General features: G+C 59.5%; 1 long non-coding RNA gene across 1 annotated transcript; it reads left to right on the forward strand.

Moving 5' to 3' along the window:
- Positions 1-2,496: 2,496 nt before the first annotated feature.
- LOC139085181 (uncharacterized) lies at positions 2,497-13,525 on the forward strand. Its single transcript, XR_011543284.1, has 2 exons — positions 2,497-4,881; positions 10,104-13,525. It is a non-coding gene; the product is annotated as an uncharacterized lncRNA (long non-coding RNA).
- Positions 13,526-27,382: the final 13,857 nt, after the last annotated feature.

Genomic DNA, 27,382 nt, shown 5'->3' on the forward strand with positions numbered 1-27,382 from the left:
CCCCAGGATGCGCTCATGCACAGCCAAGGAGATTTAGCATGCTGGCGCATTATGCGGGCCGGCATAAAACCAGCCGGGCGCTGTCGTCGCTGGGCGTCAGACTCACGACAAGCGGGCTCCTCAAGGAAAGAATAAGGAGAGAGGAAGCCCACAGGGCCCATGGGGCCCTTCAGGGGTGGAACTGAAATGGAGTATCGGCCTGGCCTCTGTGCGCCGTGGGCACGGCCGGTGCCACCCATGGGAGTCCTGTTCGGGCCAGAGGGCTGCAGGCCACCTCCTGTCTGTCCCGTCTGCTCGGTGCAGCACCTAGCCTTCTGGGACTGGCAGGGAGAGGGCACGAGGAGCCGATATTTCCTGAATTCCCACATAGGCCGCTTGTTCTCACAAACGTCGTCTAAGACCCACGCAGCCTCTGCCCCCATTTCACAGAGAAAGTAACTGAGGCTCACGTCAGGGAAGGACTTGCCCAAGGTCACGAAGCTCCTGAGCGGCAGAACGGGTTCCTGCCAGTGGCTCAAACCCTGGCCTCCTGCAAGGCCACGCGACACCCGGCTGCTCCCCGAGCAGCCTGGCCCTCCCTCCGAGGGGGACACCTGGATGGCAGCCAGGATGTCCGGGAACCAGGTGAGAACCCTGAGGGGGAAGATCTGGTCCGCATCCCCCAGAAAAGGAAGCGATTTGGGTGTGCGAGGCCACGGCTGGCGGGGGCCGGGGGGAAAGACAGGGACACATGCAGACAGTGGGGCAGGCTGGGAGGAGTGAGATCCCCGTCACTATAAGGATCTCAGGCAGTTGTGGACACACAATCCCAACATAAGAGATTGCCCATGGAACCCAGCGCTGCGGCTCATGGGGCGGCCTTCTCCCGGCAGCTTGCCCCTCCCAGCCTCAGCGTCCTCAACTGTGAAACGGGCATAATCATTTTACCATCCCAGTGCTGCGATGGGCCATCAGGACCGTCAGACCTCCGCTCGTGGGAGCCCGTGGGAGCTAGCGCACCAGGGAGGCGGAGACGCGGGGAGGTCTCTCCAGACCGAAGGCAGGACACACTGGGAGCGTTTCTAAATCCAGGCCCTAAACCAGCAGGGGAGACGTTTCTCTTCCTGATGGCGTTGACGCTGATGTTTGCTTCCTCATGAGGAGGCCATAACCTGCTGGGAGCACACGCCGGCCTCTCCCCAAGCACTCCCCCTCCTGGAGGCCCCCGGGAGCCAGGACGCCAGGTGGGAGGTGGTCATGGGAGAGCTGGTCCTCCAGCTCAGACGCCAACCCCTCCGCCTCTGGTCCCTGAAGCTTTGGTTGCTCGTCTGCGAGGGGTAAGAACCGCGTCCACCTGCCCAAGGTGCGGGGATTAAAGAGAGCAGGTGGGCTGGTGGGTGGGGGTGGTGGCCAGACCTGGTCCCCCCTTCAGTCCACCGCTGTCTACAGAGAGCTCTGCAGTGACCTGGGCCTGTGGTCAGACTGGGGCCCAGGAACCATGGGAGCGAATGCCCTGCAGGTGCTGCCCACCGCGGCTCCCCGGGCCTCCCTGGGTGAGAACTGTCCCTCTGTCTGCCCCTAGCCGGACCCGGAGCCCGCGAGGGCGGGACCAGGCAGGGCTGGGCTCAGAGGCTGCGGCCTCGTGGACGAGCCTGGGTCAGCACCACCCTCCTACAAGCGGGGGAGACAGGAGGGCTGCCAGATTCGGCAGGCGTCACACGAGACACAACCTGAGAAGGTATTCCGTGTGGGTCTGGACCTCGAGCGTAACTGGCCACACTGAACTTCAGCACCTTGTCTGCACGGCGCCTGCGGGATGGGGGTGGGAACAGTCTGCAGTCAGAGGCCCCGATCCCCTGGCCGTCGGCCTTCCCACGTGGAGCCCGTCCTGGGGCTGTGCGGACAGTACTGGGGCCTCCGTCGCACCCACATTCACCCCAGAGCAGTATGTTAGAACCTAAATATTTCAGCATCAGTGCTCCTTGCTTTCCTGAGTGGGGTTCTCGGAGGAGAAGGTGGGGTGGACGAGGCTGGACCACGCTCCTCGCCCGACTCGGCCTCCTGAACAAACTTCTTTAACCTATTTCCAGAGGCTCAAGCACAGGGAGGAGGGCAATGGTGAGGCCGTTGGGACAGAGGTGCAGGCTGCAGGGAGGGCACCTCTCTCCCACCTGCAGAGTGGGCAGGAGGTGGGGGCAGGGCAGGGGCGGGCCCTTCTCTGCAGGGGGTGGGGTGGGGGGCAGTGGGAGCTGGGAGGGAGGAGCCGTCGCCCATGTGCCTCCCACCCTCCGAATCCACCCCAATGCCACAGGAAGAATGGAATCCTAAAAGGAAGCCCACCACATCAGCATCCTGGTCGGGCTACTGTGACTGTTCTGGAAGATGCCACCAGCGGGGAAAGGAGTGCAGGCTGTGCGGGATCTCTCTGTGGTATTGCTCACAGCTGCATGTGAGCTGACATCACCTCAGGCTTCCAACCCCTCCCTGGACTCTCTCCCTCCTTCTTCCCACCTGCTCACACTCGGTGGTTCCTTACAGTTCCAGCCTCTCCCAGAGCGTCCCTCCTCCCCTTCGTTCTTTCCCTCCTCTCCTTCTTCCTCTTCCTTCGCTTCCTCCTCCTCCTCCTCCACTTCCTGTTGGCAGAACCCACGAGAATCAGAGGGAAGTAGCTCACTGATGCATTCCACAAAGGTCAGCCTCCCAAGACACTGGATCAATGGAGGGTGGATCCGGAGAGCTGGTGGAGAATATCCAGCCCAGGGGTGGTGATGTGGTAACCATGGTGACGGTGGAGGCTGTGGCAGTAACCATGGTGATGGCAGAGGTAACCATGGTGATGGCAGAGGTAACCATGGTGATGGTGGAGGTGGTGGTGGTAACCACGGTGATGGTGGTGGTGACAGCATCAACAGAGATGCTTACAGGGTTTATGGTACTCATGACAGCAGTCAAAGTGACATTGAAGACCTTTCTTGTGACGGAGATACTGTCTCCTTCCATCCCTAAACATGGCCGACAGTGAGTGGGCCTCTAAGATCGCAAGCGCTGTCCCCCGACAGGCTGCTCCAAGCCGAGCTGAACCGTTTGTCAAGATGGGTCCTGAGTTTCGGTGGATGCTCCCACGGGAGGACGGCGGAGAGGAGCAGACAGTGTCTGGTGGAAGGAGCGGCCTGGCTGCCACGTTAATTAGGCCCCTCCCCCCTCCCTCGGGGAGACCCGTCCTTTCCACTGGCTCCTCCAAGCTATAATCTGGCGGCTGGTTAATTAGAGCCAATTTGCTTTGGATCCAAACAGTGTTTACTGTCACATGCAGGCAGTCAGGGGACAGTGGAGAGTCCCCCCACAAACTGTCACGAGAAGAGAGGAGGACGTGCCATCACACAGAGGTGCCCTGGGCCCCTTGGGCAGGGGCTCCCTTACCCCACCGTGGGCTGCTGGGCCCACTGCTGTGCAGGGAGCAGGAGAGCCGGGAGCCCTGGACACAGGCAAGCAGGTCCAAGCTCTGGGGCCCACCCAGGGTGCAGGGGTGACCCCAGGAAAGTCACTTCACTTCCAGAGCCTCAGTTTCCCCCACGTTCAACAAGGATCATGAAGTCCCTCCCAGGATTGTGGGTGTCAAACGAGATGACACTGTCACTGAAGGGGCTGCAGAGACTGTGGGGTGGGGGTTGGCTGACCCACCCTTTCCTTGGCTTGATCAGCAGCTTTCGCCTCCTGAGCAGTGAACAGCAGTGAACACTTACCCAGCCTGGACCCTGATCCTGAGGCTGCCCTGTGCAAGGGCCCAGGATGCCCAGAAGACTCTGGCAGGGCCGTGGGCCGAAGTGCCTGCTTGGCAGTGGTCTGGACGTGCAGTCAGCCATCCAGCAAGGGCAGGAATTTTTCTGAGCGTTCACATAGGCCTTGTAACTACCTGGTACCTAGGAAGAAACAGCACAATAGAAAACCTGCTCTCTGCTCCCAGGATTCACAACCCATGTGGGGACATGTGCCTCTGTGGTGTCCTGAAGAATGCAAGTCAGGACATAAATATCTACTCAGGTGCACGGAACTCAAAAAAGCAATGGTACAGTCAGAGCAGACAGCCTGGAGGAGGTGGTGGTTCAGGATGGTCTAAAGAGATCCTTCCGTCACGTGAGAGGTGGTGTGGTCCAGGGCAAGTGCATGGCTCTAGAGGGGGCGACTGGGGCTCCTGCTGGGCTCTGCCACCTGCTTGCTGTGGGATTTGGGAAAGTCGTGTGGTCTTTCTGAGCTTCAGTTGACTTGTCTGTAAAGTGGAGATACCAACATTTGAGCAGAGCATGGATGTGAGCACGGAGTGCCGAGGACAGTGTGTGTGTTCAGAGGCGCCCAGTACACAGAAGGGGTCACCACAGTTGTTACTAGAGTTGCAGGGAGTGGAAGGGGCCGCAACCCTGGTGTCGGTGTGACCAGGGAGCGAGAGAGGGCTCAGCACAATCCCGGGTCTGCCCAGCCCTGGGGGTCCTGGCTGAGCCAGCAGGATCGCTCTGAGGAAGCACCCAGCTGGCTCCAGGAGAAAGCCTCAAGAGACAGGAGAGCGGCTGGCTCAGTCTCTTCACAGGCCACTGACCCTCTGACAGCCCCCAGCGGGCGGGCAGCTCGGCTACAAGAGCCAGACAGGCCCCAGGTCACTGTTGCCGCTGGCCGAGGCCCCAGGGACCTGAGATCATCTGTGGAGCTCCTTCAGGTCTTGGTCTGATTCCTGTCTTGGGGACCCGCTGGGACCGCGCCCCTTGGTGTATGCGTCAGGTCCCCGCCGTGCCACCTCTGTGCGGATGAGGAAGCCCGGGAAGGAGTCGCGTCTGCCTCGTCAACCTGGCCCCGGGCGGAGGGGTTGCCAGATGAAGACCGACGCCAGGGAGACTCGAAGACTCGCTCACTGTGAGTACGTCCCTGGTGGGATCATGGGGGTAGAACACACTGATGCTAAAAATTATTCGTCCTTTATCTGAAATTAAAACCTCTGTGGTCATTCTAACCTGGCGACCTTACTCTGGGTCCCGATCAAACAGAGCCCCCGCGGGAGGAGCCCAGCTTTCCCCAGTGAACCCCAAAGGGAAAGGCCGTATGCTCCTCACCAGCATGCAACGTCCCCCAAAATGGGATCCCGCCTCTCCCCCCCGCACTGGGCACCCCCAAGAATTAGGACCTAGACCCCCTAAAATGTCTGTTCTGCTCGTTGGGGGTGTGCTGCAGCCAGCTCCCTCCAGGATGAGGCCCTGACCACCCACTAGCACAGAACTCCTCTTCACTCTGGGGCCACCAAGGTGGGGAGGCCTGCTGGGCACCCCGAAGTCTCTGCACCCTCGGTCCTGGGGCGGCTTTGCCTCATCCCCTGCCCTCAGCCCCACCAAGCACAGGAAGCCGGCCCGCACCCCCCCCCCCGCCCCCCGCAAGCCTCAGATCTGAGAAGCAACCTCTCGGGATGGTAACCAGCCCAATCCCAGCAATCCTGCGTCTGTTCCACCACCCGCCCTGCGCGTCCCCGCATGGGGCCACCAGGCATTCGTTCCCCTCGGGGAGCAGCGGCACCCACCCCCAGGCAGCCATCCCATCCTGGAATCGATTTGACAGGGCGCAGCTGTCTCCTGAATTGAACCCCAGTTGGCATCTCTGTGGACCCCACTTGATCTGAGCTGCCCCAGCCCCCTGGGCCAGGGTCCAAGTGCCCGGGATCACCCTTTGGGGCATGACGACAGTGGCCATGCATCCTCCCTCTGTCAAGGTTCCTCCCAGCTGCCCCGACAGCCCTGTGTGTCCAGTGGGGCCCCAATGTCTGCAAGGTGGCGCCCAGCCCATCAGCCCAGTCCGTGTTCTGGGAGGTTCCACAGCATCCTGGCCTCAAGTGGGCCTGCAGTGGACTCCTGGGCTTATCAGTGCAAGGCCCTGGGCACAGCCTCAGCCTAATGAGAGGGTCGGGCACCCACAGCTCCCGGCCGCCGGAGGAGGGAGCCTGCCATGCCGACCCACCACCATTCGCCTGGTTCATGCAACCAGCAAGGCGGCAGGAAGATAGAGAGAAAATAAGGCTCATTTGGGGCATTCTCTGTCAGAAAGGAAGGGTGAGAGATAGCCCATCTCGGGAGAGCTGCGGGAGGCCCCATGGGGCCCAACCGCAGGCCGCGAGGGAGCGCAGCCCCACGGGGAGACGGGAGAGGGTGGGTGGCCGTTCCAGCCCTGCAGGAGCTCTATTCCAGTGGCAGAGACAGGCAGCCCACAGCAAGCAGAACAGACAAGCTGTGTAGTAGGGCAGAAGCTGAAAGGTGCTGGGGAGGCATAGGGCAGGGCTGTGGTCAGGGTGCTGTGGGTTTGGGCGTGGATGAAAGGTCCATAGCACCATGCACATGGGGTGCACGGAGCATGGGAGGAGCCAGTAGACAGAGGAGTGGTCCACGGCCCCGGGCAGGGGCATCCTGTATTCCGGCTGTGGCCAGTGGAACAGCAGGGTTGCAGCAGAGCGCGGGGACAGTCAAGAGCAGGAGATGGGGTCATGGGCTCAGGGGGGCCTCGGTCCTGGAGAGGACATGCTGTACTCTGAGTGGGGGGTGCCACTGGTGGGTCCTGAGCAGGGAAGGAAGGATCTGACTGTTTCAACAGGACCCGCTCTTGGAGAAAAGCCTGTAGTGCAAGGTGCACGCCAGAGTCCACTAGAGGCCATTGTCAAAACGCCGAGGGGAGATGGCAGCTTGGTCCAGACTGGGGGCGGTGGAGGGGAAACAGGGTGCACCAGTGGGATTGGCTGGAGAATTGGATGTGGGTCATGGGAGAAAGAGCGGCCGCAAAGATGACTCCAGGTCCTGACTGTCGCCCAAGCCAGGGAAGAGGGTCGGAGGTCCAGGGTGGGTGGAACCCAAGAGTTCTGTTTCGGACACATTGAGGCATTGTTGAGCACCCGGGTAGAGATGGCGGGTGACAGAAGCCAACGAGGGTGTGGACGCTACAGGAGAGGTCCGGGCTGGACAGACCAGGTGGTGAGCTGCGGATAGTCGTTGCGTTACAGCCGTAAGACGTGTTGGCCTCACGCAGAGGCGGGGCAGTTGGGGAAGAGGAAAGGCCAAGAGCAGAGGCCCCCGGAGGCTGGAGGGCAGGGGACGAGGAGGACCCTGCAAAGGAAGTTGCTCCATGCTGAGCATGCCCCTCCTGGGCCCTTTGAGAAAGGGGAGCCCAATCCCAGGGCCTGGCTCCAGGGACGTCCATTTCTCCTTCTCGCAACTCTTTCCAAGGTCAGCCCTGAGCCCACGCCTCCCCAGCGGCGAGGCCTCCCCTCCCCACGCCCCCAACCCCGCCAGTCGCGCCCCCATTCCACCTGCCAACTGTCCTCCGCTCAACTTACCACCACTGGTTCTCGATTTGATTCAACATAACTTACATCAGATCAGCTCGATTCAGTTTGGTCTGAGTTCCCTCCATGCGGTGCTCATATTCTGAAGTCCAGCACTAGACGTCCACGGTTGGGGAGACCCCTCCTGCCCTCGGGGGCTCCGGTGCGGGGGTGGTCAGGGCGGGCCCCTGGGAAGCACAGAACCATCACAAGCCAGCAGTGAGTTCCGGCTCTTGAGACCCGCTGAGCCTCAGTGGACCCCGGCCGGCCTCGCAGCCGTACAACTCCCCCCGGGCACCTTGGGGCCTTCACGCTGGGCGGTGGTGACTGGACGGAGCTCCTGGCAGGAACCATGGGGTCCCTTCCTTCCTGGATCTCTGGTACTTACACAGCACTGGCCAGGAGGAGATGCCCCACAGCTCGGTGCTAAATGAATAAACTGACGGAGAAGCCAATGAATTAACCTGGCACTTGGGGCTGGGGACCAGGAGAGGGGGCAGTCTCCCCAGAGGAGAAGTCCTCCAGTGGCCGGGCCAGGCTGCTGCTCTCCTAGTCTGGGGGTGCGTTCGGCCTCCGGGGCGGAAGGTGGGGGCTGTAGGTATCAAGTGTTGCGAAGGCCCGGCCCCTCTTCCGAATTGGGCGGATGGAAATAATTCCATTCAGGTCAGGACAAGCAAAGGGGAGAGCACTTAGGAAGCAGAAATCACAAAATCCTGAATAATGGCCTCTTAAAAGCACTTTAACTCCCCAGGGGTGAGAGGCCCTTTCAGCTTAATTGGTCCTCGGGGCCCTGAGACGGTGCTGGCAGCAGGACAGGGGTCCCGGCCCCGCTCCTCCAAGTCTGCTGCCTCCAGCTCAAGTCAGGATCAGAGACGGGCAGAGTGCTGGGGGACAGAGAGAGATCAGGCTGGGCCACTGGGCCCTCTGGCCTCCCTCCACGCCCCAGCCCCCAGGCTGCCTGCTTGCAGACACGTGTGACCAATAACAACAGCCATACCCGAGCTGTGGCACGTGGCAAATGCCCTGTGGCCATGACCCCCAAGGTCAGGTGGGGCCCTCCACCTACATTTTCTCTCCAGGACAGGGCCAGGGCCCCCTTCCCGTGCTCAGCCCAGGAGCCACAGACAAGGAGGAAGTGCGGGAGAGTTCAAACGGTATTGCGTTGTTGCAGGCACAAGAGCTCTGACCTGAATCATCTGCGTCTGTCCCTGGGGACCCACCAGAAGGACAGGGGCTGGCTCTGGCAAAGCTGAGTTCAGCCAAACGGCATTGGAGAGGACCTGAGCCGGGTTGAAGGAGGGAGCAATCTCAGGCAGCAGCACCCACAGGGCGTCGGGGAGCTCAAGGCTAGGCCAATGAGGGTCCATCGCTGATTTATTATCATGATCGATAACAGCGATTGTGATGTCGAAGAAAACGACCATAAATTCTAGTCCAGGTCTAGGAAATGTAGCAAAGTTTGAGCTTTAGGAGGAAGATAAATACTGCTTCCAGTTGGAGGGGCTGCGGCTGGGGCAAGAGAAGGGGTGACCGGAGACGAAACCAGATGGAGTCAGGTCCCGAGGGAAGTTCAGGAAATAATTTCCCAAATACGGACTGACCATGAGAACGTCTTCAAAAACTGACCACCCACCTCCTTTCAAGAGTATGGGCTTTTCGCTCAAGGAAGACGGGCTGTGCACAGAGCAATGATTGCTCCCGAACATGGAGACTATGTCTTATTTACCCGCCCTCCTCATCCCCCTTGTCCAGCCCAGGTCAGAAAGGTGTCTAGCACACAGCAGACACTCAAAATAATTGATGAATGACTGGATGGATGGATATGTAGATGGATGGATGGATGGATGGATGAATGGATGGATGGATTAATGGATAGACAGATGAGTAAATGGGTGGATGAAGGATGAATGGATGGGTGGATGTACAGATGGATTAATAGATGAATGAATGGATGGGTGGATGTATGGATGGCTGGCTGGCTGGATGGCTGGATGGATCAATGGATAGATGGATGAGCGAATGGATGGGGTGAAGGGATGGACGGATAGATAGAAAGATGGATGGATGGATTGCCCAGTGTGTTCTTCATCCAGTGCTTAGGACCTAGCAGAGTAACAGGAATTCCATGTCCCACTGGATTCGCTGTCTCCGCCCTGAACCCCTGGAACTCCTACCCTGCAACTGCTGCCCACACCCTGTCTGACCACCCTTCCCCAGAGAGCCTGGACCGTGTAATGGAAACTGCCTTTATTTCTGCAATCCCAGTGCAGGCTCACTGCGTGGCTGGGCTCTGACACCCTTGCTGACATTAGCCACACCATCTCCCCTCAGGGAACTGACCCTGACCTACCCATTTCTGGCAGAGGTCCTGCTTCAACTGGAAGCAACACCTCCCCCTTTCCACTCCAGACCACGATCCGGGCCCCTCCTGAGACCCTGGGACGCAGCAAAACCGGCTGGAGAGCAGTGGTCCACGGAGCATCTTGAGCATGAAGGGAAGGAGCTGTTTCCTTGGAGATGCTCAGTCAGGCCCGCCTGAGCCCCGTGCATCACTCCAGGCTCCCTGGGGTCACTGCACCATGTCCACATTGACCTCCTGACCCCGCTCCCCTCCGTCCAGGCTGCACATTGAGGCCAGCACACCCAGCCGTGTGTCTCCTCTGCCCTCACATTGCCTCTCAGGAGACTCGCCCTCGACCGTGACCTGTCCTCTGTCCTGCTTCTTGTGGAATCCTGTGCCTGCATGATGTCTCTGACGGACTCCCTCCCTGGTTTTCCCCAGGGGCTGTGGAACCGCGCTCCCGGTCAGCACTCCCACCTCGCCTCCTGAAGCCTCTGCATGGGTCCCAATCCATCACAGACGCCGCTCCCCTGAGGCCTCTCTGTGTCTGCTCACAGCTGGGACTCCTCCCCCCGCAGCTGCAGATTCCAGGAGAGCAGGAGGGGGAGGCCTCTACCAGAGGGGCTGTTAAGACCTCAGCCACCCCCCAAGCTGAGAGACCAGGGCTCCGGCCTGGACCTCTGCCTCGTGGCGCTGGTGAGTGGCAAATAGGAGCCAGCAGACACCCAGGCAACTGACTCCAGCGCAGGTGGGGAGCAGCTCACAGAGGAATGCCCAAGAAGAGGGCTCAGCGGTGCTCCGCAACCCATGGGCCCAGCCCGGGGGATCCGTGCCCCGCTTTTCCTCAACAGCGAGGCCCAAGGCGGCTGCCCACTCGGAGAGGGTTGTGGGAGGGGCCACTGCCCAGGGGAATGTCCCTCCCAGACCCCGGCCAAGACACCTGCCTCCCAACCTGACCACCGACTGTGGTCAGAAGCTGCTCCCTGCCCTGCGGCCCACAGGCTGGTGTGCCCAGCAGGAGGCTGCCCCTGAATTTCCGATAGGGCCATCGAGGCCCAGAGAGGGCTAGGTGTTCTCCAGGTAGCCCAGCTTGGGCCAGGGAGGCCAGACCTCACCCCTCCAAGGGTCATTCCAGAGCAGAGTTCTATGACTCCAGAGGCACAGCCTGGCTCCCTGACCCCGGCCTGGCATATGGCCCCCATGCGTTGTGTGCCATACCTAGAAGAAATCTGTCAATGCCTCCTGAGTCAGCCCGCAGAGAGCTGGGAGATTCATAGAACAGGGACCCAGAAGGGAAGCAGGAGGACAGAGTCTGGTTCCAACATGGGCTCCAGTGTGCTGTGTGGCCTGGGGTGATCTGTGGAACCTCTCCGAGCCTCATCTCTATGATAGCCACCTTTGAGTGTCCATGGTCAAGAGCACGAACTCTGTAGCCACATGGTTTGAATTCCGTGTGACCTTGGGCCTGTGCAAGCCTGTTTCCTCATTTGTACACAGGGATAAAACTCTAACGCCCTTGATTGTTGAGAGGGTAGTGGGAGATGAACCAGCTGAGAGTGGCAGAGAGCCTGGCCCGCGAGTGCAGTCTTCCATCCCCTGGGCCAGGATGGTTCAACCTCTCTGAGAAACAGGCCACAGTGAAGGGCCAGTGGGACTGGAGCGGAGGACCTGGTGCCACAGGAGCAGGGCTAAACTGAACGTGGACACAAGGACGGAGGTGGCCTCTCCTTGGTCCCTCTCCAGGGGGTGCTTGAAGAGCAAATAAACAGCAGAGAAAACACGCAGAAAAGAGCAGAAACAGAGGCCCTTTCACAGTTCATGACACCACGGGCCTCGCTCGCACCTCTTAAGCCCTTCTTCACGGGCCGGCCGCTCTGCAGATGCGGGAAAGCAGCATCCGAGAGGTGAGAGCCCGGCAGTCTTGGGTGAGGGGTGGCAGAGCAGCCTGCTGACCCTCCGTCACCCCCCTCCCCACCGAGCCCTGGTCCCTGCCCCGCTGCCAACCCCCCGGAAGCTGCTGTACCGAGCTGACCTTGGCGGTCTCTTATTGGTGCCCACGGCTCGCCTCATCAAATCGCAGCAGCCGGAGCTCACGGGGTGTGAGCGTCAGGATCTGTGAACAAGGACGCAGGTCCCTGCCCCACCTCTGCCCTCGCTGGCAGCCGGAACGGGAGTCACTCATCCTGCCAGCCTCAGTTTCCCCGTCTGTGAAATGGGCACGATGACACGGGCCCTATTCACATGAGAAGGGGCCTTGTGGAATGCGAGGGGCAGTAGGTGGGGTACAGACATCCATCCCAAGATGGCGTGGAGAAGACACTACGTCCGAGGCAGCCGTGTCCGCGAGACAGACAGCCCCCGGGGGAGGCCCAGAGCTCTCAGCGGGCTCTCCCACGAACGGCCATCCACCTGCCTGTTCGTGAGCTCCCTCTTTCATCCGCCGCATCTGGGTTTCACGCTTTCTGACGATCGCTGTGCCATCTGGATCCGCTTGTTGGCCAGCACACGCTGTTGTCCTCAATCCCTTGTTCTCGCGCGGATCAAGAACCTTGCGAGTGCGCTGATCTTCTCGCTCTTCTTCCTGTATTTCCCTCTGATCGGGTTTAAGTTAATGCTGTTAAGGATTAGACGCAGGGCCCGGCCCAGGGATGCCCAGATGGCAGGTCCCTCCCAGCCACAGGGGAGTGACAGCGGAAGAGCCCGCCCACGTCCCCGATTGTGCCCACCCGAGTTCAGCCTCCCGGGAGCGGCCCCGTGATGGGGACGCTGCGTGCATGAAAGGCCCGGGCCCACCACCTCACTGACATTTGCAAGCACACCAGGCAAAGCGGCCAGAGGCTGGCGGCCTTCAGAGCCATGGGAACTCGAGAAAGTCAGTGGAACCCTGTGAGCCTGGCACGTACAGGACTGCACACCACGCAGGCCACACGCCGGGTCCAGGGCAGGCCCGCGCTGGCACAGGCAGATGTGAGAGCCCGGGAGGTCAACACAGAGACTTATGGGAGCCCTGGGACGGGGAGGGAGTGAGAGCTGCATGGGCTGGTGGCAAACAAGCAGGTCCTGGAGCCACACTGATCGTGGGGACGCTGAGACCCTGAGGACAGCGGCCACACCTCGCCCACCTGTCTGCCCAGCACCCAGTCTGCAACAAGCCACCAACGGGTAAATAACACAGGAGGGTGACCAGCAGCCTCGAGGTCCCCCTGCCCCGTGAAGTCCCCTTCCTTGGCCTCCTGGCCACTCCACCCAGGGCCGTCTCTTCTTCTCCCAGGGGCCACTCTTGACTTTGGTACATTTAGGGGTACACTCTGGACCCCTGTCCTGGGGGCCACTCCAGGGCCCTTGCCTGCTGTGGCTGAAGGAGCAGCGTGCGGGGGAAGACCCGACACAGAGCAGTGCCTGGTAAGCCAAGAGGCCCTGCCACATGGTCCCCTGGACTCCCAGCGTCTCCACACCGTCTGCCCCACGCGGGCACCCTCGGCTCACACACAGGGGAGGTCATGCAGGTTCAGAGAGAACAGACTTGCGGAAGCAGAGCAGGAAGCCCTCAGGGGCTCCCTGTGGGCCGGGCCAGATGGGCATCCGTGCCCCTTCCACGTTCCCTGCTCAGGCTCAGGGCACTCAGTGGACGTCCCCTCGCTCAGGACTGGCCCCCACCCCCGGGGAGCTCATCCCCACCCCAATCTGCTCCACTGTACTTGTCTGGACACCCCAGGAGTATTCTGTCCTGTTTTGTAGTCTACATTTTACAGGAAGGAGAAAAGAGGTCTTTAAATGTTATGGACCAGTAAATGAACAACGTTCTTTTAGTCTCAAGCATTTTCCCACAAAAAGTAACATGTTCTTATTCTCAACAAGAAAAATCAAATACAAAGAAACAGGAAGAGAGCCTCGCCCACCCACCCAGTCCCTGCAGACAGCTGTGCTGCGATGGGGGCTTTTTTCCTAAGCTTATCCTTTTCTTAAAAAAAGAAAAAACACCTTGTTGCAATTAGATTTTAAATTCCTTGACGAATCCTTCCTGAGAGAGACCCTTTTCTAGAAGGAATCTGCATGTGTGGTTGCCAAGTTACCTCGAAACCAGGGGGCCCAGGAGAGCCCCCACCGAGCACCCGGCTGGGGGTCTGCCCTTCCGCACGTGCGTGTGCCCAGGGGAATCGGGGGTCTCCGTCTGGAGGCGAGGACTAGGATGCCAGGCCTGCCGAGGGCCCCACCGCCCCTCGATGGGTCCTTCCCTGCCCTGGGTGCCAAGGGCTCAGACTCCGAGGCGTGGCTTGGCTTCTGCTCTTCCCCCGATTTCCCTCAGTGCTTTAATCCCCCAGAAGCCCAAGGTGGGGTGACTCCCGCAGGCTCGCAAGTTTGGGAACCAGCCATCCTCCAAATCGGGAGCTGCCACACGGCTCATGTGACGTCCACTCCAGACAAGTGTCCCCCTCCTGACTCGCCAGTGTCGTTCGTCTCCTGGTTCACGCCACGAGCACTGCGGAGGAGAAGTCTGGGACTGCGGATGCTTGCTCATCAGGACATGCCCTGGATTGTTTTTCCTGCCCAGTTACTTACTGAGTTCTTTTTTATTTATCTTTAAAATTCAAAGATTCTGCCAGAACACGTCTGGAAGCACGGGTTCCTCTCACAGCAGCCCCCTTAATGGGCACGCTCAGAGCGCTGGTCCGCTCCGCGTGATGGCTTCCCACGTCACATCTGATTACTCCTTCTGCTCCCATTGCTCCGGTTTCTTCCGTAAATCTCAGGTTGCATCTATGGCTTTTGTCTTCCACGTCTCCCTCTAATCAAAGCGGAGGGGCGGCTCACCTGCACCCCACCCCCACAGCAGCCCTGCCCCTCTGTGAGCTGTGGGTCCCCTGCTGCTTGCGGCCTTCCTCCCATCCCAGTCACCCTCTGCGCGTCCTTTCCCCCCAGCCCGACCCCTTCTAGCTTCTGCTCCTGCTGCGGAGCAAACATTTCTTGATACGTCGCACTGAAGGAGCAGGCTGGGAATTTTTGTCTCTTGGTTCCTGTCCTAAGTCATTCTCAGAGGCCTGCCCTCCTTTGCTCTGCAGCATTTTCCACAGGACCCTTCTTGCTCTGGCGTCTCCACCTCGGCAAGGAGAGCCCCCTGGGTGTCCTGGGCCCTCCCTCCCGCTGGTGCTGGTCAAACCCCTCTGGGTGGCTGGCCGGATGGCAGCGGGTGCCCATGGCACCCACCCTATTCACTCCTGGACCTTGCGAGCTTCCGTCCAGGGCTGGCAGGCTGGGGTAGGTTCTTCCCGCCCCCACTGCTGGCCCCCTGGCTCCCCGACCAGCTGCAGTACTGGAGAAAAACATAACTCTCAGCATGAGCCACTTCAGGGCCCCTCCTGTCCCCCACCACCTAGGGGACCGCCCCCAGCAAGACAGCCTCAGCCCCAACATCCCTCCCACTTGGCTGCTACCCTGGCTTGCTGGGAAAGGGGACCAAAGGGGCTACACTCTCATCATCTCAGTAAATCGAAGCCCCCTGGACAGCATCACATCAGGGTTGGTACAAACCTCGCGCTTCTGCAGGGGGCAGACCAAAAGGACGGAGTCGGAGAGCTCACTACGTTCTCCCGTTGGGCATGCCACAGCGGCCCGGCGGCGCTATGCTTAAGGCCGATTTCATCAGTCAGCAATGACTGCGCCTGGATTCTGGGATGAGGGACCCATGGATCCGTGTTTCCTGTAACGGTGAGTTTTGAGCCTTTCAGCGTCCTCTTTGGGAGGGCTGCGTCTCGCTCTGTTGGACAGGGGCCACCTTACGGCAGAAGCTGGGAGGAGCGAACACCTTGGAGAGCAGGCCCAGCCCTGGGGGGCCAGCTCGAGGTGAGCCTGGTGGTCCGGGAGGCTGAGGAGGCGGCCCATGGCACTGCCTGACCCCAATGACACTGCCGAAGAGGCCTCGGGCTGAGGGGCAGGGGACAGAGCACAGGGCCCAAGGCTGGTCCCCGTGGGGGAAGCCTGGGGAGCAGGGGCCAGGCGGCTCAGGCTGCATGCCCCCCAGAAAGTTCCCAGATCAAACACAGGACACCCGGTTAAATCCGAACTTCGAATAAAGGACATAAATTTCAGGAATCCCCAAAGTCACCTCACCCTTGACACCAACTACAAGCCTGGGGTCCCCATGACCACCCCCAGGTTCAGAGATTTGCAGGAAGGACTCACTGAACCCAGAAACGCCACTGTGCTCACAGCTACAGTTTATCACGGTGAAGGATATGGAGGAAAACAAGTCAAGGGAAGAGGCGCCAGGCCCCGGGGAGACCGGGCGGGAGCACCCAGCTGCCCTCTCCCCACGGAGCCACATGAACACGCTGACCTCTCCCAGCCGTGATGTGTGGCCCTGCTGTCCTGGGTATTGATTGGGGGTCAGTTTTGCAAACATAGCTGACCCCCTGCATGGCTGACCTTAGTCTCCAGCCCCTCCAGACGTGGAGCTGACGCCCGGCCCCACACAAATCCCTTTGTTAGCATAGACCACCCATGTGGCCCAAGGCCCCCAGGCCACAAAGACCCTCTTGTCAGGCAGGACCTTCCAAGGGCTCGGAGGCCACTTCCCAGGAGCCAGCAATGGCCAAACCTTTCTCTGGGCGAGTTTAAGCCTTTACTGCCCAAACGACAAATGCTATTTTAACATAAGTATGTCCCAAAGATCGCATGGGACATTCTTCTACTGAAAAAGTACCTATCATTTATCCGACATTGCAGTTTACCCGGGTGTCCTGTGTGTCTGTTTGCCGAGCGCTGGCCCTGCCCCCGGGCATCTACAGCAGTGCACACATACAGCTGTTGCCAACTGAGCAGGGGTCACCCCTGCACACCCGCGTCGACAGGCCGCAGCCAGGCCCAGCCCCACCAGCGGGGGAGAAAGGCCATCACAGAGACGTGGACGCAATTTGATGCCAATTTTGTAAACCAGGAACCCCCCGCCCCACCCGCAAGCCAAGATATGTGAGGCTGCGATTGTGTATGCAGGAGGGCGGCTGCCGGAGGGGGAGAGGGGCAAGGAGAAATGACTAGAAATGTCACATAAAGTATTTTAAACGAGCCTGGAGAAACCATGTAACAAACACCCACAAACCTGCCACTTTGGCATTATCAAATACCACCACTATCAGATTATAATATTCTGCCATCCTTGCCTCTGATCTTATGTTCTTTAAGAAATAAACTATTACAGAGAGAGCTGAGACCCCCTCGGTCCCTCCCTCTCTCGTCCCCTCAGCCCCCGGAGGAACCACTGTGAAAACGTCAGTAAAAACCTTTCAAGCGGCAGGTGCACGAGCCAGCATGTGCATCGTAAGCACAATTTCATTGTGTCCAAAATTCAGGGAGAACAGGTAATTTTCAGAGTTTTGGCTTCACGGTGAAACATCCGTGCAAGGGAATACTTCCTGGCTGCTGAAGTGCCGACATACGCAGCGATGTCGTCACGTGTGTGAGGTGGATTTTGCTAAACGACAGTTCAGGGGGTTAAACAGAGGCTGGCATGATTCCATCTGCTGCTGTTTGTTGATGGCACACATGGCTGCGCTCCAGAATGGCTTTGGGGGCATGCGGCTGCCAGCCTGCTCATCCGCACAGCTGTATGGTGTAGGTTCATAGATTGACTTATATTAACTCGGTGATGGAAAGCAAAGGGTTGGAAACTGTGAGATTCTCTGATGACCCACTGCCAGAGGTTTCTGAGTCTCCGGCTCCATGACTCTGAGCCCCTAGAGGGAAGCCCACGTGCAGGTCTGGTCAGGAGGCTGAGCAGGGCACAGACCACTTCAGACACTTAGCTGGGTCAGCTCTGGTCTCAGCCTCCCCTCCAGCCTGCTTCCCTGGCCAGCTCGGTTCCTGGAAGCACTCAGCGCCGTCCAGATAGGGGAAACGAGAGCTGCGAGCAGAGCTCATCCACATCGGTGTAGCTGGGGCACAGGGCCCTGCCGGGCACGGGGAGGCCAGAGGAGAGGGCAGGTGTCACACAACCATTCATCCTTCTCGGGGACCTCCAACCCACTCTACCTGGGGTGGGCAACACTGGGACAACAGACCACCCGGCCCTGTCCAGACGCCTGCCCAGGTGCTCCTGACAGCCAGATGTGAGCCACTTGTTGACCCCACATGGGCCAGGATCTGAGTGTGGTCCCCGCTCTGGACGCTTGGAGAGGCCACCCATGGCCTGCACAGGTTGCAGCCCGGCCCAAAGCTGGCTGGCTCCAAGGCAGGGACACTCGTTCAGGCAGGGCTGTGCAGCTGGGTGGTGGTGGGAGGGGCCTCATGGGGCCTGTGGTCAGGGCAGCATCCTTGTGAATGTCTCTGGCTGTCATGAAGTCTGTCCTCCCAGCCACCCCCCTCTCAGATCCAAGCCACCCTCACTTCTTGCCCGTGTCCCCGTACTAAGCCTCCAAGTCCATCTGCCTCCAGGTAAGCTGCCTGGTAAATATAGAATGCCCACTTAAATGTGAATTTCAGATCAACAATAATTTGTTTTTTAGTATAAGTATGTCCCATCTGGTATTTAGGATATACTTATACTAAAAAGCTATTTGCTGTTTATCTGAAATTGAAATTTAACTTGGCATCCTGTGTTTTATCTGCCAACCCTGCCCCCGGCCCATCCCCCTCACCACCGCCAAACTGTTCTCTCCCCACTCCTTCCAAAAACCCTTCACAGGCTCGCCCCATGCTCACAGCACACCGCTCCACACCTGCCAGCCTGGGCTTTAAATTCCTCTCCAGTCTGGCCCTGCCTGCCCTGTACCTCAACCTGCTCTCTGGCTCCCAATGTGTCCCCTCCTTTGGGAGGCTGACCCCCTGCTGGGGCACCCCCTGGCCTCGCCCTGACCACCCAGAAGAGCCCAGGACCCCATACTGAGTACTCCTGGAACATCCAGATCTTTGGTTCTGGAACATCCATGATGCTTGTTTCCATCTCCTGATCTAAGTCTGGCCACTGGCTCCCCCGGGGCAGGGTCCAAGCCCCTCTTTCACTGCACCACAGCACCTTACAATGTGCCACAGACACCCTCAGCACACAACCCCTGCTTCCTGGGTGAACCCATCGACCAAGCAATTGGCTTTAACTCACCATGGGGGCTAAAATTCAAGGACAGTAATTGTGGAGAGGTGGTTGTGGTGATGGTGGTGGTGGTGGTGATGGTGGTGGTGGTGGTGATGGTGATGGTGATGGTGATGATGGTGATGGCAAGGTGGTGGTGGTGGTGGCGGTGGTGGTGATGGTGGTGGGGGTAGTGGTCATGGTGGTAATGGAGGTGGTGGTGGTGGCAGTGATGGTGGTGATGGTGGTGGTGATGGTGGTGGTGGGGTGATGGTGATGGTGGTGGTGGTGGTGGTGGTAATGGTGGTGGTGGTGGTGGCAGTGATGGTGGTGATGGTGGTGGTGGTGGTAGTAGTGGTTATGGTGGTAATGGTGATGGTGGTGGTGGTAGTAGTGGTCATGGTGGTAATGGTGGTGGTGGGGTGATGGTGATGGTGGTGACGGTGGTGGTGGCGGTAGTGGTGGTGCTGGTGCTGGTGCTGGTGCTGGTGATGGTCGTGATGGTCGCGGTGATGGTGGTGCTGGTGGTGGTGGTGGCGGTGATGGTGGTGACGGCGGTGGTAGCGGTGGTGGTGGTGTTGGTGGTGGTGGCAGTGATGGTGGTGATGGTGGCGGTGATGGTGGTGGGGGTGGTGGTGATAGTGGTGGTGATGGTGGTGGTGGCAAAGGTCATGGTCATGTAACCATATAGGATGGCCAAGTCTGGCCTGGTGAACACTATGGAAGTGACAGTGTTGACTGGAAGGTGGGCGTGGTGGCAATGAAGGCAGTGCCCTGCATAAGGTGGGATGGTGGTCACCAAATGGTGATCATGGTCATCACACTGAGGCCGCAGACATGATGCTGACTGGGGCTCTGTCAACAGTCATTAAACCAGTTGGGGGTCTTTGACGCCACTTGGGGAAGGGATCTGGATACACCAGACCCATTCTGAGTTGGCTGGCTCTGTCTCTGACCACCAAGAGGTATTGACAGGACTCAAATACATTTTCAGACCGAAGTCCAGGAAGGAGCCTATATGGGGCTGGGACACCAAGGCCTCCCCTGCCCAGCTGCCTGGGGACACAGAGTGCATGAAAAATGCACTTGGCATAAATAAGACATCTACTCGCCTGACCTGCCTGAGCCGGAAGCCCCGGGATGTTATTAACTGTGGGGCGAGGCCTCCCTCGGGAAGGATGTGAGCTACGAATAACGAAGGGCCCTGTGTCTTCAACTTCAGGATCAGCGTGATGAATAGTCGTCTGTTCGCAGGCCTAGAAAACGCTGACACTTTAAATCAACCTGAACCAATCTGCCATCGCCCAGGCGTCACCTGAAGCAAGTTCGCTCACTCGTGTCCCGGAACCAGGCCCTCCACCTCGTGCGGCTGAGAAACCATCTGGGCCACTGTGCCGTCGGGAACAATGGCTGTTTCCTTTGTTCGCTTATTGTTTGTTATTGTTTTTCACCCCGAGTGTGGCAGAGTTGGATGTGGCCTCTGACCAGAACCTTCTGCGTCCTCCATGCCCTCCTCCACCCCTGCCACCCGGAGCACAGATTCAGGGACCAGCCCTGGGAGACGGGCCCATCCGTGCCACCCATGTGCGGAGAAGCAGGTGCACATTCGATGCCTGCCTCACGCAGTCTGGTCACAGGCAGTGATTTACAAGCCTGCGGAGGAGATAGACCGGCGCCGGGCTGCACAGCTCAGGAAATGTCCCCACTGGCCGACCTCGTCTTTCCCTCCCTTCTTAGGAGCATGCTTGACCCAGGTCAGGGAGAGTGGCGGCCGTGATCCTCTGGGCACGCCCTGGGATCTGCGCCTCCTCAGCAGAGATGTGCCCAGGCATCCACATAAATGGCAGTTTCACGGGGCTCAAGTTAATAACCGTTTGGCAAATGAGGAAACTGAGGCACAGAATAGCTATGTGGCTGCTCTCAGGCTGTCAGGATTCAAGGAGAGAGCCACGCAGCAGTTGGCACTTGCCTGGCACTTGCTGAGTGTCCAGCACTTTCTGTGTGTTACCTCTTCAGGCCTCACGGTATCCTGCGGGGCTGGCCCCAGAGCTGGTCCCTCCTCACAGATGAGGTCAGTGGGTCAAGGAGGCCCAACGATTCAAGGTCAACGTTTGGAGAAGTGGATGGGCCGGGATCCGTACCTGCAGTCTGTCCTCAGGGTCTGCACGCACTCTCTGTAACCACCATGCCACCCGGCCGCAGCCCAGGGTGCCTGGATCGGAGTCCTCTCTCACCCTGCAGTGCTGGGAGCCTGGCTGCGCCCCCGTCTTCCCCAGGGCACTTGGCCATGCAGGGCAGGGCTGCACAGAGCCAGCAGGAGACGTGGAGCTTGTCTTCCTGGGGCACCAAGAAGATATGAAGCTGGAAAATGAAGTAACTTAACTGCACGTGATTCAGAACGCCTTGTCTAGGTCGGAACAAACATACACACTTGGCTACACTATGAATGCAGAGCAGATTTTTAAGATGTGACAAGAGATGTCAGGGGAGCATCAGGTGGTTTATTTCACTCCTCTTCTCCAGCTATGCTCTTTGACATGCTGGGGGGAGAAGAGACCCTGCGGGGTCCGAGATGCAGGTATAATCATGCCTAACTAGTAAGGGAGGTGGAGATCCAGAGAGGGCAAGCTACAGGCCCAGGGTCACCCAGCGGCTAATAGGCCGATTCAGAGCTCGAGCACATCTAGCAGGGTGCCCGGACAGTGTGACAGCAGGGCAAAGGCTGGGCTGCAGGGAGGCCTCACCAAGACACAGAGATTGGGGACTCCTTCCTCTGACACAGCCTGTGTGCTGTGACCACTTACCTGGCCTGGCAGTAGGACACCCGGGCTTGACCCCAGCTGCTATTGTCACTCAATTGGCGCATCCTATCCCCTCTGAGCCTCAGGGCCCTCACCTCTACAGTGGGGGGAGTGGTACCTGCCAAGCGGGCCTGTCGAGGGCTGTGTGAACAGAGGCATGGACAGCAGTGGTCCGTGCCCAGGACGTCAGAGGCCTCGCTGACCTGTTAGTCACCCTCTTGTGTCACTGCTATGCGCCCACTGACCTCCCAATGGCCTTCTCACCAGAGGAGGCCTGGCAACACCTTGTTCCCAGAAGCAGACTCAAGGCCAGGTCGCTGGTCACTGCTGCCGTCGCAGGCCGAGCAGCTCACAGCGGCGCCGTCCTCGTCCCTGGTGTCAGCTGTGGGCACACCTGCCAGTCTTGCTCCCTGCCCTGTGCTCGCTCCTCTCTAGTCCCAGCCCGAAGCGCAGGTGCAGAGAAGTCAACAGCCGTGGCGCCGACTCTGGCCAACAGGATCCGTGCTTCCCCAGCCTCCCGGCCCCCGACCGCTCTGCAGTGCCATCCATGGGGTCCGTCTGAATGTCCGCTCCAGCTCCATCATCGCAGGGGATCCGCTGTCTCCCACTGGAGAGGGAGGACCTGGAGGAGCTCCCACCAGCCCCCCAGCACCCAGCCGGGACTTGGCACCCAGTAGGTGTCCCGGGGGACGAATCGCCTTCTTGAGAGATGCCACCTTCGCTGCGCCCAGAGGGCCAGATGGAAGGTGCTTGGGAAGCAGCTGGACCTGTGGTCCACATCCCCGTCCCTGCCCCGGAGCCCTCTGCGCAGAGGAAGCTTTGGGCAGAGCCCAGACTGACTCAGAGCGAGGCTGGGAGCCGGGGGTGCTGGGCGCTGGGGAGCAGGCTGGGGGGCAGCAAAGGAGGGGATATAGACTGTGCCACGGCCTCCCCGTCCCCACTGTGCAGGGGCGCAGGCTCTGTGGATGCAGGCGCTGCACGCTCCAGGGCTCCTGCCCCCCCGGCCCCCGAGGCAGCCGGGCCTGGGGGTGAGCATCGGCTGCCGAGCTCTCTCAGACCAGCCCTTCCTGGCCGTGTGGGCTGGGGTGCCCGGTCCCACGGTGCCCACAGTGCAGAGCCTGGCTCCCCGGTGCCTGCAGTGTCCGCTGGCGTGTCTACCGTGGAGAAAAGTGGGGCCTATAGAGGCGACGGGCCTGGCCACACAGCACGGCCCCCTGGACACAGGTGTCCCGACTCCCTGCGCCTGCTGAGCCCACTCCAGCCAGGCCTCCCTGACCCGGGCGACTCCCCAGGGGGGCGCGGTGCTCTGCACGTCTGCCAGCACGGCCCGGCAAATCCTCCTCCTCGCTGGCTGATCTTGGGCAATTCCCTCAGCTCCTGGAGCCCCCGCGAGCAGGTGGAAGCATTCAGGGAGGCGAAGTCTTCAGGACACCAGCTGAGTGCGTCCCTCTGGATGGACAGCGTGTGCAGAGCGAGGAGAAGAGCTGGGATTCCCGGCCAGCATGGGAGGTCCGTCCCCTGCGCCCCCCGCGCCCAGCACAGGCCCGGCTTGCAGTAGCCCCTCAATAGATGTTTGCTGAACTGAACTGGAGGGGAAAATTGACTTTCTTCTGCTGAGCGCGGCCCAGGGCCCTCTGATCGATAACGGCCATCGCTGCCCCTGCTTTATTGAGTGGCCACACTGTTCGTGTTCCTAACTGCCAGGGAAATGAGGAGGTGAGCCTTCGAATCTGGGAAAATCTTAATGTCATGTGTCCACGGAGCCCAGACGCCGGCCGGGCTGGCAGGGTGCAGGGGAGAGGGCCACGTCGATGCGGGGATGGCCGGGCCCAGCCACCAGCCTCTTGGGTCCAGCCACTCTGGCTCCCCCCCAAGCGTTGTCTCCCAGTGGGGACAGAAGAGAGCTGTGTGTGAGCCGCCTGCCCAGCGACGGGATGGGTGGGCTCTGCTGGGCCCTTCCCTCTCCCCATTGCCCCACTGGGTGGAGTCCCCACCCCCACCTGACCCTGCTTGGCCACCTCGGCTGAACCTCTTGCTCCTTCCTTGTCCCCAGGCCTGGGGACAGCCATCAGGGGTGGCCCCGGCTCCCTCCCTCCCTGCTGGCCCTGGGCCCTTACCTGACATCCAAGCCCTGGGGGGTCCTGACAGGCTCATTTCAGGAGACTTCGGAGACCGCTGCGCTCCTCTGACCCCCAGCCTTCATCCTGGGGTACAGTCGATCTGGGGACCTCCCTGTTGACCCGCAGATGTGCTGTGTAGTGGACACATACCAGGCCACATGCCAGGAGCTAAGGCAGGGCTGCAAGCAGACTAGGACCCCGCTTTGAGCTGGGGCTCTGGGGCGGGAACCTGGGCCTAAGTGACTGGGCTGGGAAGGTAGGTGGCTGGGGACCTGAAGAGGAGGGTTGCACTGAGGAAGGAGCAGGGCTGGAGGAGCAGACCTGGCAGGGGACAGAGACTGGCCCTGGGGCTGAGGGACACGGGGCAGCAGGCAGCGCAGTGGGGTCCAGGAAGGAAGGCCAAGCCTGCCCCACCATCACACAGGGAGCCTCCTCCCTGGGTCAGGCCTGTGTGGGGCTCGGGGGCGTCCTCAAGGACACCTACGGGCCTCTGCTCACAGGTCTGCCTCCCCACCAGGCCGTGGCTCCCTGTCACACTGTTGGGGCCGAGAAAAATAGAGACGGATGCAGGAGGCCCAGACCTGGCTCCACCACCCCAAGGGCCACAACTTCTGCAGTGTGGACCCGGGCCCTGGCCCCGCTGTGCTAATTCCAGATGACCCAGGGATGCGGGGGCCTCTCCACCTCTGCCCTCCCTGCAGGACGGGAGAGCTCCGTGCCCATTCTCAATGAGTTTTTCCCCAGCTGCCTCTTCCCCTGGAGATGTATGCAAATCCAACTGCCGGCTTGTTCTTTAATGTCAAACGCGGGCGGATGAATGTCAGATTCGGTCTCAGCCTCAGTCAATAACCACCCTTGATAGGATTGTTTGTAATTTCCTCCACAGCCAGAGGGATCAGCTCCTGGAGTCCATTGCTCCATAAATACTCCCTCCCCACTGCCCTGCTTGCCACCTTGTCCTCAACTTGGTGACAGCTGCAAGGCCCTTAATCCCCACCCACATCCCACGAAAAGCTTCTGTGAAACGAGGAACCAGGCGATGGCATTGACTCTGCTCAGTGAATCAGGCCACGCTCTGATCAATAGCAGCCCCATCGCTGTCATCACGTCACCTTCACCACCTTCAGCATCATCAACAGTGTCACCCAAGCCCCTTCTTCTGGTCCCAGTGACCATAGCCCATAGTGTTGTCATCCCCAAGATCACACCCACACCCACCATGACCACCATCACCAGCGTGCCACGTGCCAGGGCCATCCATCCTTCCGTCCTGGCTCACCTTCACAGACAGGACCCAAGACACACAAGCTGTACCACCCGACAAGAACAACCGATGAAACCCCGGCAGAGGAGTTGACAGACATTCTCCAACGAGGACACACAGAAGGCTGGGAGCACATGGGAAGATGCTCAGCATCACTAATCATCAGGGAAATGCAGATCAAATCGCAGTGAAATACACTCTCACACCTGTGGGATGGCTGCTACAAAAAACAGAAAACAACAAGTGCTGGCACGGCTGTGGAGAGAGGGACCCTTGTGCACCGTTGGGAGTGTAAACGGTGCAGCCACTGTAGGAAAGAGTGTGGCTCTTTAAAATTCAAAAAAATAAACGCAGAACAATCACATGACCCAGCAATTCCCCTTCTGGGTATATATACACCCAAAAGAAGTGGAGGCAGGGTCTCAAAGAGACATTCGCACACCCGTGTTCACAGCAGCGTTGTTCACGAAAGCCCAGGTGTCTGCAGATGGATGCATGGATGGATAAACAAAATGTGGTCCATCCACACAGTGGAATATTACTCAGCCTTAAAAAGGAGCGGAATTCTGACACCACACTACAACGTGGGTGAAACTTGAGGACATTATGCTGAGTGAGATAAGCCAGTCGCGACAGGACAAATACTGTAGGATTCTGCTCATATGAGGTCCCTGGAGCAGTCAAATTCATAGAGACAGAAAGTAGGATGGTGGGTGCCAGGGGCTGGGGGAGGGGAACGGGGAGATGATGTTTGATGGGGACAGAGTTTCAGTTTGGGAAGAAGAAAGAGTTCTGGAGATGGACGGTGGTGATGGCTGCACGGCAGCCTGAGTGTGTGAGTGTGTGAGTGTGTGTGAGTGTGTGTGTGTGTGAGGAAGATCAGCCCTGAGCTAACTTCTGTTGCCAGTCTCCTTCTTTTTGCTTCAGCAAGATTGTCGCTGAGCTAACATCCATGCCCATCTTCCTCTATTTTATGCTGGATGCTGCCTCAGCATGGCTTGATGAGCAGCGCCTAGGTCCACACTCAGGATCCAAACCTGCACACCCTGGGCCTCTGAAGCGGAGCGCACAGATGAAACCACTACGCCACCCGGCCACCCCGCCGTGTGTGCATTCAGTACCACTGAACTGTGAACCTGAAAATGGTTAAGATAGTAAATTTTATGTCACGTGTATTTTAGCACAATATTTTTTTTTCTGCTTTATCTCCCCAAACCTCCCCTGTACACAGTTGTATATCTTAGCTGCATATCTTTCTAGTTGTGGGATGTGGGACGCCGCCTCAACGTGGCCTGACGAGCGGTGCCATGTCCATGCCCAGGATCCGAACCCTTGGCCGCCGCAGTGGAGCGCGCAAACTGAACCACTCGGCCGTGGAGCCGGCCCCCAGCACAATATATTTTTTAAACAGAGAGAATTAGCCCATCCGCTGCACGTGGATACAGTCACAGAAATTACAAGGAAAAGCCAAATGAGTGTCAGGGGTCGGTGGGCAAGGACGATTTCCAGAGGACCCGGGAAAGGAGAGCGATGCCTTGGTCCTGAGCCCATCCGAGGCTTCCCAGAGGCAAACAGGAGGCGCGACCCTGGCCCCACAGCCCAGGACTGTGGCCGACTGGCCGAGCCTGTCTGAAAGACCCCAGCACGGAGGGCTGGGGCGCCTGTGTGGGAGCCCACCTGAGTCCTGACTGTGGCCCCTGCAGCACAGCCTGGTGCTCAGCCAACGTGCCGCCTGGTTCTCAGCGTCCGGCGCTCACACCCTCCCTTCCAGAGGCGGGAGCAGGATCTGGCCACATGAAAACACACCGGGTGTGTTCAGTGAACCACCACATCAGGATCCACGTGAGTCCTTGGTGCAGATGTGGGGCCGCAGGGGCTGGCCCGGCCCCCTCCCGGCCCCTCTGTCCACAGGACAGGCCCAGTCCTTGCGGTCCTCCTGGCCTGGGTCTGCCTCCCTGCTGGGGCAGCCTGGGCCCTAGCCCTCTATTGGGTCGGCCCCCCTCCCCTCCCTACCCCACCCCTGCCGGGAGCAGAGGCCCAACAGATGTTTGTGAGATGAGACGGATGAACAAATGAAGGAAGAAAATCCAAGAAGGGGTGAGAGAGGTGAGTGCAGGGGTTTCCAGGCCCTTCGAGCGGAAGCAGGAGGTCCAGACCCCCAGCCTCCGTTCTGCACTGGCCGGTACCCTTAGCCACGGGCCCTTTGACCACCACACATGGCAATGATAATAATAATAATAAGCATGAACTGAGCCCCCACTGTGTGCAGAGCCTGTGCTGGGCGGGCCCAGGGACTTGACAGATGCACGTGAGGGTGTGGACAGTGGTACAGACTCTGGACTCAGATACACCCGTAGCCCTGCCCCCTGCCAGCTGTGTGACACCTCTGAGCCTCAGTTTCCTCCTCTGTAAAATGGGGACAGCAGCTCCTGCAGCGTAGGGTCGAGGGGAGAATGGAAGGGCATCTGAAGAGG

Source organism: Equus przewalskii, chromosome 8, assembly GCF_037783145.1.
Source record: "Equus przewalskii isolate Varuska chromosome 8, EquPr2, whole genome shotgun sequence".
NCBI lineage: Eukaryota > Metazoa > Chordata > Mammalia > Perissodactyla > Equidae > Equus > Equus przewalskii.